Source organism: Acomys minous (genome assembly GCF_964271855.1).
Source record: "Acomys minous genome assembly, chromosome: 2".
Lineage (NCBI taxonomy): Eukaryota > Metazoa > Chordata > Mammalia > Rodentia > Muridae > Acomys > Acomys minous.
This window is the reverse complement of record NC_140484.1, coordinates 127,920,063-127,932,626: the sequence shown is the minus strand read 5'-3', so window position 1 is coordinate 127,932,626 and position 12,564 is coordinate 127,920,063. Positions and strand designations below refer to the sequence as shown.

Here is a 12,564-nt window from a genome sequence, read left to right as displayed (position 1 = left end):
TTTTAAAGATGGGTGCTCCTACTGTTCACATTGGCCATGAGTTCGCTGTGTAGCTGATGATGATGTGAGTTTGTGAGATTCTGGATTTGGCGATAGAATGAGGGGCACATGACAGCATAAGCACTCTTACCGGGTTGCTACGGATTGAACTCAGGCCCTTCCTACACGATAAGCAACACCTCTAACAACTGGGCTGCATCTCCAGTCATGTATTTGCATTTTATCCATTGCGGAACATGTTTTCCAGCTCTGTATATAGTCTTCTTCCCAATAATTCATTCTCATCTACAGACAAGCACATTACAAATTCTCTCGAATGAGTTTTCAATTCAGATTTCACATGCTGCTTTATCCCTTCCTCTAGAACCCCAAATTCAAGATAACCCAAAATGGATACATTATTCTCTTTGTTGCCCAATTTATACATTGTCTACGTACAAACTGTAGCCCCACCATTATCTGTATGCCCATATTAAATATCTAGACGTTCTTTTCTATTTTCTGACTTCTTGAATGTTTAATGACCAATCACTGAAACTGTTTATCTCATATTCTTTAAAAATATGTATTCCTTCATTATGTGTATAAGTGTCTTAATGTATGTATATACACCAATATGTGTAGTACATGTGAAGTAATTGTTGAGGCCAGAAGAGAGTGTTGCATTGAATAAGAAGGGCCCCTAGAGGGTCATAGATAAGAATGCTTAACCATCAGGGAGTGACACTATTTGAAAGGTTTAGAAGGATCAGTAGGTGTGGCCTTGTTCTAGGAAGGGTGCCACTGAAGGTGGGATTTGAGGTTTCAAAAGCCCATGCCAGGCTCAGGTTCTCTTCCTCTACCTGTGAATCAGGACGTGGCTCTCAACTGCTTCTCCAGCACCATGCCTTCCATACCTGAAGTCATACTCCATTATAATAACCGACTAAGCCTGTGGGACTGTAAGCAAGCCCCCAATTAATGCTTTCTCTTGTAAGAGTTGCCTTGGCTATGGTGTCTCTTCATAGCAATTCAACAGTGACTAAGATACTCTAGATTTGTAGTTATAGACAGAACCCCTCATGTGGGTGGTGGGAACTGAACTCAGGTCCAATGAAAGAGCCATGTGCTAAGCCATCCTTCCAGCTTCCTATTTCATGCTCCTAATATTTATTGGAGTAAACTCATTTAGAAACTATCAAGTCATCACTAAAATTTTCTTTTCTTCTTCACATTGACCCAAAACACCCAGCAACATGAGCTTATACTAATTATGTGCAGACACTGGCAGATGAGATCCACATGTAGTTTATCTTTTTATTTTTCCATCAGCTCTGTGAGTAATAATCAATACTATCATTTATTTTTCATATGCAAAGAAATGAAAATGGGAAGATGTTTGGCAATTTGCCTAAAACTACCTAAGCAAACAGAAAGGAAACTATTTAGTCTACTGAAAACCAGACTTGAAAATAGTCAAAGAAAAGATGTAGAAAAAGAAAATTAATCCTTTGCCTTTTGCACTTTTCAGGTTTTAGGATTTAGGAATAACGGCCTCTAAATTCAATGTTATAGAAGGCATAGCATCCAGGAAACAAAACCACACTTCTTCAATGCTTTCCAGTAGTAAGTACTTGAAAGTTGTGCATATCCAATTTTATCAAACCACTATTCACATAGATATGCACATCCATGTTTATTGCTATACTTTTCAAAATAGCTAAGAAATGAAAATCCAGATGTCCTTTAACAGATGAATTAATAAAGAAAATGGATACACATACATTGTTTTTTATCTGTAAAATGAAAAAAAAAACCACCATAGCCATCTTCAAGAAAAGAGATGGAATTTAAAGGCATTCTTTTAGGCAAAATAAGCAAGATCCAGAAAGGCAAAACATCCATCTTCTCTCATCTGCAGAAGCAGAATATATTTTTAGACATGTGTGGGGTGGGATGGGGTGTTTGTGTTAGAGGTAGAAAAAGGCCCTGAGAGGGGAGGAGAAGACACATAGGGAAAAGAGAGGACAGAAGACAGTGATGTCATTTGTATAGGATGAAAGCTAGAAGAACTATTTGAACACAGGGAGAAGAAAAGAGATAAAGGCTTAGGTGGATGAAGGACACAGAGCGAAAGGTTGATGGATAAAGATAACATGTAATGACATATGCATATAAAATGCCATAACCAGATACATCTCATTATTTGCAGACTTTATCTTTTAAATTTTTCTTTAAAATCTATTATGCAGAACATAATGGACTGCTACTACCCTCTTCAGGCCAGCCCACTCAAAGCTTTCTCTGGTGTATTTGATTTATTATGCTAAATAAACAGCTGCTTACACTGTGAAAAAACCACTACTTACTTTTCATGTAAAATAAGCCTATTTTACACTCTATTTACAAATAAAATTATATGTTATTTGAATGTACATAATGGTCTCACAGTTAATATTGTCAAGTTGATTCTGTTGAGAAAAGCCTAGGAAATCCATATGGATGGCCCTGGGTGAGTGCTTCAGAGATGATTATATCACAAGGGATCTGATGAATTATTGGGTTAGTCTCTTGATGGATTCAGAGTAGGATGACATGACTGAGAGGTGGTGGAAGATAGGAGGTGGGGTCCCATTGGGGGAAGTTTACCATAGGGCACGCCCTTGGGGCAACATCCTGCTCCTTACTGTATCACTCTATTTTCACGCCTACTATAAGGTAATGATGCCCTCCATCAATGCTGTCACCAGACTGGGTATACTGTACTGGATCAAGGAATGTGGACTCGACACCCTGAAATCACAAGCTAAAATGAGTTCTTCCTCTTTAACTTTTTTTTTTCTTGTTGTTCAATGTTCACAGAAAGAAAAGACCAACCAGCATGTGTATGAAGTTTTTAGTTATATAAAACAGGCATTCTGTTACAGTACAGAAAAAGAAGAATAGCTATGTAGCCCAGACAGCCTTTGCAAATTCTAGAATTGCCAATTTTTAGATATGTGTCCTTATTCCATTACTCAATCTCTCTCATCTTTAGTGTTCTTATCTGGCAAATGGGGAGAGTTATGTAAAAACTTGATCACTAAGAGAGCTATTATAAATGAAATAAAAATGAAACAAAACATGCCAGTATCATTCTCTGCATATTGTAAATTTCCAATAACTAGCAACTTTATTAACTTTATTAAGAAGCTTCAAGTCGAAAGAAAGCTTATCTTGGAATAAAAACCGTATCACTTGTTTGAAACTGGGGGTGGAGGGTTTCTTTAATCTTTTCTTGCCCGCTTTCCCACAAAGTTTTAAAGCAAATAGTAGATTTTGATTGTTTCAGTAACGGTAGCATCACTAAAACTAATGACTAAATTAGACGTTATGAAGAATGAAGTGAAGCAGAGAAGGACCACAGGCAATGAGACTCATTAAGAGGCAATGATTATTACCATTATCACTGGGATTTCCTCGCATGGATAATGCCTCTTCCATCTTTCTTGTATTCACAGCTAGATGCCTTAGCATCATGAGTTTTCATCAAGATAATCCCTTCTTCTTCCCTACCCATGTAAGCGTTTACTGAGTCCCGATCATTTCACTTCTCAAGTGCCTGGTAAATCACATTCGCTCATTTCCATCCCAGTGACCTTGAGTACCTCTTCTAGGGCCTTCTGTAAGAGCTTTCTAATCATGGACAACCGCAGCTCTCCCCTCCTCCCTTCTATTCATTTGTATGTTGTAGCCAGTGTCACCTTTAGGGACACAAACACATCTACTGTCAAATCTGCTGACTTAGTAAGTTTAGAATAGAAGGCAAATCCTCCGACTTAATATACAAATCTTTCTACCTCCCTGTTCATCACCCTTTCTATACCTGAAGATGTTCTTCCCTTGGGATCCCTTCCAGACACATTGTAAAAGAGGCTTCTTCTGCTATCCTCTAGCATCTGGGTGTCACTGTATTCCATGTGACTTTGAAGAGTAAACATGATTTTGACATGTGAATATCCAGATGACCTTGATTTTTTCATTTCATAAGTCAGGATAAAGAAAATGTTTCCTTCTAAGGGCTATTGGGAAAAGTAGACATACCTTATCGGCTTAAAATGTTGACCAACTTTTGTTTTAAAAAATGTGTTAACTAGTATGACCTTTAGTTCCTTAAATTCATTCGTAGGAATTGCTCTGTTTTGTTCCTAAATCTCTCATCCGGACTGACAGGCCCTCCAGCCTTGATCACCTATCTCTAGATCCATGGTTCTCATCCTCTCTAATGACATGAACACAGTTCCTCATGCTGTGGTGACTCCGCCCCCCCCAACCAAACCATAAAATCATTTCATTGCTACTTCATAATTGTAATTGTGCTACTGTTATGAATCATAATGTAAAATAGATGATATGCAGCAGAACTGATATGTGACCCTCGGGGAAGGATTTTTCAGCCCCTCATAGGGTTATGACCTACAGTTTAAGAACCAGTGCTCTAAATAACCTCTGACTTCAGGGTTGTGCTTCAGTGTTTCCTGTCTCCCACAGAGACTTCCGTAAGTCAGCAGATGTTTCCTCAATTCTCTATCTTCTAAAACAATCTGCCCCCTTCTGTCTCTCTGTCTGACTCTGTCTGTCTCATCCCATATTCGCAGTCTGAAACTAAAGTTATATTGCTGAAGTCCAGTTTTCTCATAGACACCTTGCGTCACTTCCCGCCCACAATTCCCAGCACATAGCCAGGTATGCAGGAAAGACTCAGGAACGAGTGGATGCTGAACTGCGCCACTGCTTTATTTGATCCCTGTTGGCTAGAGGCCACATAGGGAGTGTGGTAAGGGAAGGGAGGAGGCACACTGGGTTCAGTGAGCGGACCTTCCATGCGTGGCACCAGTGCCAGAGTCTCATTTCCGTGTCTTGTGATGATGAAAATGGAATTTCAGTTCCCAACCCACCCATTGCTATGGTCTAGGATGTGAAGGTTTCAAGAACACCACAAGAAAGAAGTGTTTCTGAAAACTGCAAAGGAAACTAAATAAAACAGTAACGAAACCCAAATTATCGGTACAAGCGAAGCCTGAACCACCATGGCTCACACGGACAGCAGCAGTAGAGAAACTTTGAAAAGACAAGGATACTAGGTAAATTCAAATAAAGCAGTGACTATCAACTCCCCTTCCTTCCCAGAGTAGTGACCTCTTTAGATGGATAGAGATGATGCCAAGTTCCTGGAGGTCTGGAGGGTCTCTTGCCTTAAAGGATGGGTCACATTCTGGCAAGCAGAGATTTCTTTTTGCAACTCCATGTCAACAAACCTCCCATTTGTTCTCGTTGCCTCTGTTCCTGTGTTTCTTCTCAGAAAGGCACTTACTCCGTTCTCATGGCAGAGTTCTCTAGAGCACTGACCTGGGCATGAGCGAGCCCTTGAAGGCAAAGCTCGAATGGCTCCTTACACTTAACACACACTATTATTCAACCGTAATCATCTTGGCATTGTTCTGTTTGCAGATTTCCCCCTAAATGCTCAGAAAATTAGTATCCAGTATGTTAATGCTTTAATGTTTTTTAAATCTCTTTTTCTAATTTGCCAAGTAGAAAGTTTTTTTTTTTTAAATACCAACTCACTGGTATTAAAATCTTAATTTTTCCCCTCTGAAAACAGAGCAGAGAGGGATGAGAAGGTAAAATGGGGGAAATTGCTAAATCATGCAGGTATTATAAACCCATCAGCCTACTAATCCTGAGGATTACCCATGTATCAAGAAACGGCCGGGGTGTGTGAGATGAGGAGGAAGCGTTTGAATTAAAAAGCAGAGAGACTTGAATACATGTGAAGCAATAAGGTAGGTCTTGGCTTCTAAATGCTGCCAAATGAAATATCCCTTTCAGTAAGAAGACAGCAGGGAGGAATGAAAAATTGTTTTAATTTAAACCTAAGAATTAAGCACAGACTACAAAGATGTAACACCAACCTATAACCACACACTGAATTATTAGCACATAAGGTGATGAAAGCAGATGGGTTGTATCTTGTATTCTTTTATTCCCCTGATAAACCAAGGGAATACCAGGCTTCTCCTTTTCTTTTGTGTGTATGCATATATGCACACACATGCATTTGTGCCATGTTTGTGTGAGATTGGAGGGAGAGTGTCTATTAGTGCGCATGCATGTGCATGCTTGGGCTTGTGGAAGCCAGAGGTTAGTATCAGGTGTCTCCTTCCATTACTCTCTGCCTTTGGTTTTAGACAGTCTTTCACCGAACCAAGAGCTTACAATTTGGCTAGACTGGGGGCCATCAAGCCTGGGGGACATTCCTGTCTCTGCCTTCCCAACTCTGTGGTCGCAGGTTCCTACCTCCATTTCCAGTTTAGATGTGATCCTGGGGTCTGAGGTCTTCATGCTTGCACGGTGAGCCCTTTCCTCACGTAACCATCTCCCAAGCCCTGCCCTCAGCATTTTCCTTGTTTCCTCCTGTTTATCTTCACTGTCTCTGGCAGTTTTTGTTCAGCATTGCAGGAATTTACTAGAGCTGTATTTACAATAACACCCACTGCAAGGGGTCAAGAGTATTTCCCCTATTTGGAAAGCTGGATGCCTCAGCTCAGTTGGCAAGGTTCTGTTTTCTGTCTGTTTCCATGCTTACTGGTAGTGTTTGCCATAATGATGTGGTTTCTTTTATACCTCTTTCCCTCTCTCCATCACTCTGCCCCCGCGCTCTGTGCATGCCCTAACCCAATCTTTATACAATGACAATAAACAGGCTTGAGAAGACTTTCTTTAAAAGCCTCAGCTAATCTTCCTAAAACGCGGTCGCACACTTTCTTACTGGGACTTACTGATCAATATATAAATCTTGAGCGAGCACAGTTCAGCCCACAGGGAGCATCAGGACTGAGTATTCACGACCTGTAGGGCCACGTGCCTGTCTTTCCTGCTGCTTTCTATTTTCTTCCCCATTTCTCCTAGGGTTCTTTCGTCTCAGGGCTTTTCATAAGTTTTCCAGTCTTCCCAGGAAGCTTTTCTTTCCATGTTGTCTGCCGTACACACACGATAACTTTCATCACATTCTCTTCAACACCATGCCTCAGATTATTGCTCAAAACAGGTTTGGAATAATTGTTTCTTATAATGATAACTATAACTTGCCCGTTACCATCACCAAGGATCCTGCTACACATTAACACTAGTAACTATGTCTGTTGCTACTTTTTCTTCCTGGCCTCCCCCACCCCCCAGAAGAATAACAAGAAATGTGTCCTTGGGATAATATATACAAAACAACCAACATTTCTTGGCTACTGAAATAAAACAATGTTAAGTCTTCCCTCCAACAAGAGTGTGAAATAAACAAAAACCACAGGGTCCTCTTCCTGCTCTGTTCTGCCTTCCTCCTTCAGTTTGAATCTCTGTGCTTTATGGAAAAGTGATTGAGTTTGGCTTCTAGGTTCTAGAAGAAGGATTTGCCAGTTCAAAAGCACAAAGCTACTTTCAAAAGCCTCACCTGTTCCTTATCCAGTCTCCCTCAGGAGTATTGTTCTCTGAATTCAAAAGCGAGGCAGTACATCCTGTCTGCTGGTCAGCTTAGCATGTGCATCCCCGGTGGCTTTGATGGCCTTGGCAATGACTGGGCCAATCCTCCCCAAACAAGCCACCATTACAAAGGGGTGGGAGGTCTTACTCCCAGTTGTCTGAACATTTTATGGTGAAAACTGGGGTGAGTCAGGGCTTTTGTGGGTTCTATTTTATTACTTGTTTGCAGTTCTGGGGATGAAGTTTAGGGCCTTGCACAGGCTAGCTTAACTCGTATTCAGTGCTTCTATGTGATCATGTTTAGTATCTGTTTTTACCAATGCATATTAATCTTACATATTGATAGGGCCTGCAATGGTGTTTCCATACACGCAGATCCAAGCATCATTCTTCCACCCTTACGATGTCACTCTTACTAATCTAAGCCATTTTCATGTGGAAACAAAACGTGGTACGAGCCTATATACCCATTACTTAGCCTAACAAGATGTCTACTGTTCTAGCCAGTTTGTGGCAAATAGAGCTACACGAATGAGAAAGAGTCACTGCTATACATGGGCTCAAAACTGGCTCTGCTCACTTTAGAGGTTTGTTTATTTATTTATTTATTTGTTTGTTTGTTTTTGTTCTTATTGTTTATGTTTATCTAGGAAAGGGGAAAAGAAAACATGATTTTTAAAGAACTATTATCCACATCTCTCCTCCCCTTTCTTCCTTTCCTCCTTCCTTCCTGGTCTTTCCTTCTTTACATCCATGTTTCTACCTTTTTCCTATTTATTGTTCATTTACCTCATCTTCTGCTGCACTATAATGTGTGTATATATATATATACACATACACAAATGTATAAATATATATGTGTGTGTATATAATTCTCTTTCTATTTGTCTTTCCCTTTTTTCTCATAAACACATGTGTCAGAAGTGTAGGGTAAAGGCAGTATTCTATGACGTGTGCTTACATAGATGGAAAGAAAAGCAAAGGGCGGCCTGTATGCTTATTGCTCATGTGCATAGTTTGTATGCTATTACGTATGGACAGCTCAACAGTATCAAGTAGCAATAAACAGTTCAGAATTTCTTCCTTTGTAGTGTAACACATAATGCACACTTTTCCTGGTCTTTTTTCCTCCCTGCATTTGTTGAATTCCTCATCTTTCTGCCTCAGTAACCTAGGGATGTAACACATGGTCAACCTTTCATTACAATGTATTGAATTAATAGAATTTTGAGAACCACCCTAGCTGTCCTTTGGCTTGGTACATCCATGTACTCTGAGCCACAGAGTTACCTTTGTGTCGCTTTCATTTCTGTTTTTCCTTCTGTATTAGTTCACAAGAGGCAGGTTGTCTACATACTGCTGTACTTGATCTGTTGTCTGGCATTCAGGGAGTGCCCTGTGTGCTTTCCAAACACTACCCCTAGAGTACTTCCCAGGTCATTAACATGGCTGCTCCTTAAAAACACTAGTTAGCTCATCTGTCTGGGGAGGTGTTCAGAGGACCAGTTAGTGATGCTCTGGCAAATAGCCAAGCACTGGCTACAGTAGGAAATGGGTGAGAGCTCTGATCTGCAGCATTCCCCAACTCCTGTAGACCAACAGCCATCCATCCACCTGGCTGATTTCAAGCTTACCTAGAGAATGCTTATGTCCTTGAAGCTGGGGATAGAAGAGTCAGCAGCAGAGGCAATGCAGGTAAGCTCAGGCACACAAGCTGGTGGTAGAACATGGATAGCTTTCTTATCTTTGCCAAGTGCTAAAGATAGCTGTCTGCATCCAAAGGTACCAGTTCCATTGTATATTTTCTCAGGAAATAATCTCATCCATTTTCTCAAAAGAGATTGTGTGTGTGTGTGTGTGTGTGTGTGTGTGTGTGTGTGTGTGGGTTTCTTTCTATTCAAGGCTTTAAAAGTACTTCTCATTTATCTGTTATCTTTGGTGTTTTTTTTCGTCATCTATTTCTCTTTTGGTTATTTCTCAGGTTAAAACTGGTCTGGACTTTCTGTGGTTGTAGATGCCTTTACTTTTCAAATAAAGTACTCAATTTTATTTTTAAACTTTGTTTTTAATATTTTCTAAAATAGAAACGATCTGCCCATCTGTTTTAATTCCATATTTTTCTATTGTACATATGAATTTATTTTTATAGATTTCCATACACCAAGAATATATACTAAGTAAATGTCACGTATTATCATTGTCCTAATATATATATATTCAAAAAAGTAATTTATTATATACTGGTTTCAGATATTATCCTAGCAATTTTATTGAATTTTTATTAATTTTTCATCAGTGATAGAAAATACACCATATTTTATTATATGATCAAAACATACTTTATGACTGCATTTCTGCAATTACACAAGGGTTGTTTCTATATAATATATAGATGCTTCATCTGATTGACCCATGTATGGCCATACCTTCCACTCACAGCTACCTCTGTTGTCACCACAAAATCTCCTGATTTCTAGACTCATGGTCTTAAGCAATCTCTTCTTTAAAGGCAGATTTAATGGGCTCATCCTTCTGTCTCTGATTATGGATTCAATCTGCAGGGACAGCATCCATAAATTCCTCAAGGCCAGGTCCTTGGGCTAGTCTGTATTATGACTAATCCTGCTGAGTAGTTTTGTTTTCTGATATGCATAAAGTCTAGCTAACGTCAAGATTTGTTCAACAATCATACTTCCTTTGCAGAGTATGAAGACATTAATCAATGCCTTTTAAGACAAGTGGCCTATGAATCACAGCACCTGTTTCAAACCACTGCTGGGTGGAGCCTCTCAGAGGACAACTCTGCTAGGCTCCTATTCTCAGGCATAGCAGAGTATCATTACTAGTGTCAGGGGTTGGCTCTCTTTCATGGGGTGGGTCTTGGGCTGGGCCAGACATTGCTTGGACATTCCCTCAATCTTTGCTCTATCTGTTCTATCTTTATCCCTGCATGTCTTATAGTCAGGGTGAGTTTGGGATCAAACTTTGTGAGTAAGGTGGTGTTCTTACCCTTCCACCAGGAGTGTTGTCTAGTCAGAGGATAGGGATTCTATTGGAAAAGTGGGGGAAAGGATAAAAGGACCTAGCGGCGATAAGAATACCACAAGAAGATCAATAGAGACAATTTACCAGGGCCTGTGGAGTCTGAAACACCAATCAAGGACCATGCGTGGACTGGTCCTAGGCCCTCTACATAGATGTGCCCAATAGGTATGTCAGGATTCATTGTAAGTCAACTAGTGTGGGGAGTGTAGACTGTCTCTGACAAAGACTCTGTTGCCTGCTTTTCAATCACTTCCCTCTGCTGGGACTGCCTTGCCAGGCCACAGGGGAAGAGAATCAACTCATTCCTGACATGACTTGATGAGCTGGGGTAGGTGTGTGTGTGGGTGGGGGGGGTTCCCTTTTTCTGAGAACGGGGGGGGGGATATGAGGGAGGGAGAGTGGGACATGGAGGAGAGGAGGGAGGAGCTAGAACAGGGATGTAAAGTGAATAAATAAATACATTTTGAAAAAGACATATGGACAACACTGAGGTTTGCATTAACATTTCATTGATGTTAATGATGCTCAACTTTCTTGAATAAGGGTCTGTAGGGATAGTCTGGCCTCTAGTTGTGATTCTTCTGTCTCTGCCTTGGGAATATTGTCTCAGTCAAAAATTTGAGTACATGAAAGTGTTACTAATTCCTTTTTAACTAAAGGAATATAAATAAACTTCCTGATTTTTTTTTTTGCTCAGGTTAATTTTAGCTTCCATGTCTCCCGTTATTATAAAAAGGTCAAAAATTTAAAAAAATAATAAAAAGTATATAAAGTAAAAATTTGCAACAACCCAAAGCTAATTTAGAAATCTTATTTATTTTTGTAAACTTAACTTATCCTCAGCATGCAGTGCTTATAAGAACCCTAAGGAGTTGAGGCAGTTAACATCTTTGTCCTTCACACGCCACCACCACTAACCCTCCTATGCAGAGTGACCTCCAGTCCTGTGAGCCCCAACAGAGAAAATCACCCTACATAGAATCACCATTTTTTATCTTCCACACTGTATTGTCACTCTATTCTTTCTGTGTTTAGATATGTTTATATACACAAATTCTTTCCACTATGCTACAACGGGCTGAAGTACTCAGTATAATGGCATGTCATTCGAGCGTGTAGACTATCAGGCAATACCATCAAGGCTCATTTATAAGTGACAACATCACTGACTGTCACATTTCTCAGACAGCTTTCTTACTGTGAAGCAACGCTCAACTGTATTTGCGTATCACCCATTCACCAGCCTATCAACCCGTGTAGCTGGGCCTTCAGTGGGTAAGGACCAATAGACCTCTCTTTGGGAACTTTTCACAAATGAGCCAGACTCCGGGGCTGCTGAGAAGTTGCAGTTCGGCCATGGCAAGAGAAACTTGGATTTTTGGAACCAGAGACATGATCAGAAACTTCAAAAATACACAGCAAGGCGGTGATCAATGTTTTCCAGAGTGAAAGAGTGAGTGGGGAGTGGTGGAAAAGCCAAAGGAAAAGCAGAGAGAGTAATGAAACCTTGGCAGAACACACCTGGTGCTAAGATGTGAGCTTTAGGGAGGAAAAGATAAAAAAAAAAAAAAAAGAACAGAGCCTTAAATAAAAACTTTAGACCATGAAAGGAAAATGCTGATAAGAATAGACTGGATGTAGTATTTGATAGCATATAGTAAAAGAAGCCTTTTTTTTTTCCTCCCCCAGACAAAGGCGTAGACTGGTATTTGGTTGTCTGATGGAAATAATTTAGAAGAACATATGAGAATGCTATTTATCTAGGCAGGGAGCTCCTTAAGATGTGATGTATGCATTCTGACATCCTCCTCTTTCTTTCTTTCTTTTCCTTTTTTTTTTCCCTCCTGAAACATTGCTGACAGTCACAGCTACAGTCCAGCACTCTTGACGTTGACATATCCTGAGTGACAGATCCAAGATAAGAGTAAAAATACATCTGAATGTGCCGATAAAGGAAAAATGGGGAAGGGATGAAATTGCAGAGCCAGAAGGTGTGTCTTTAAAGCTCTTAGGAGGACAAATTGC

The 12,564-nt window shown here is 40.1% G+C and overlaps 1 long non-coding RNA gene across 1 annotated transcript in view; it reads right to left on the bottom strand.

The window, feature by feature from the left end:
* Positions 1 to 12,564, bottom strand: part of LOC311592802 — a 1,166,031-nt gene that overhangs the window by 527,394 nt on the left and 626,073 nt on the right. The gene's annotated exons all lie outside the window — the stretch shown is intronic.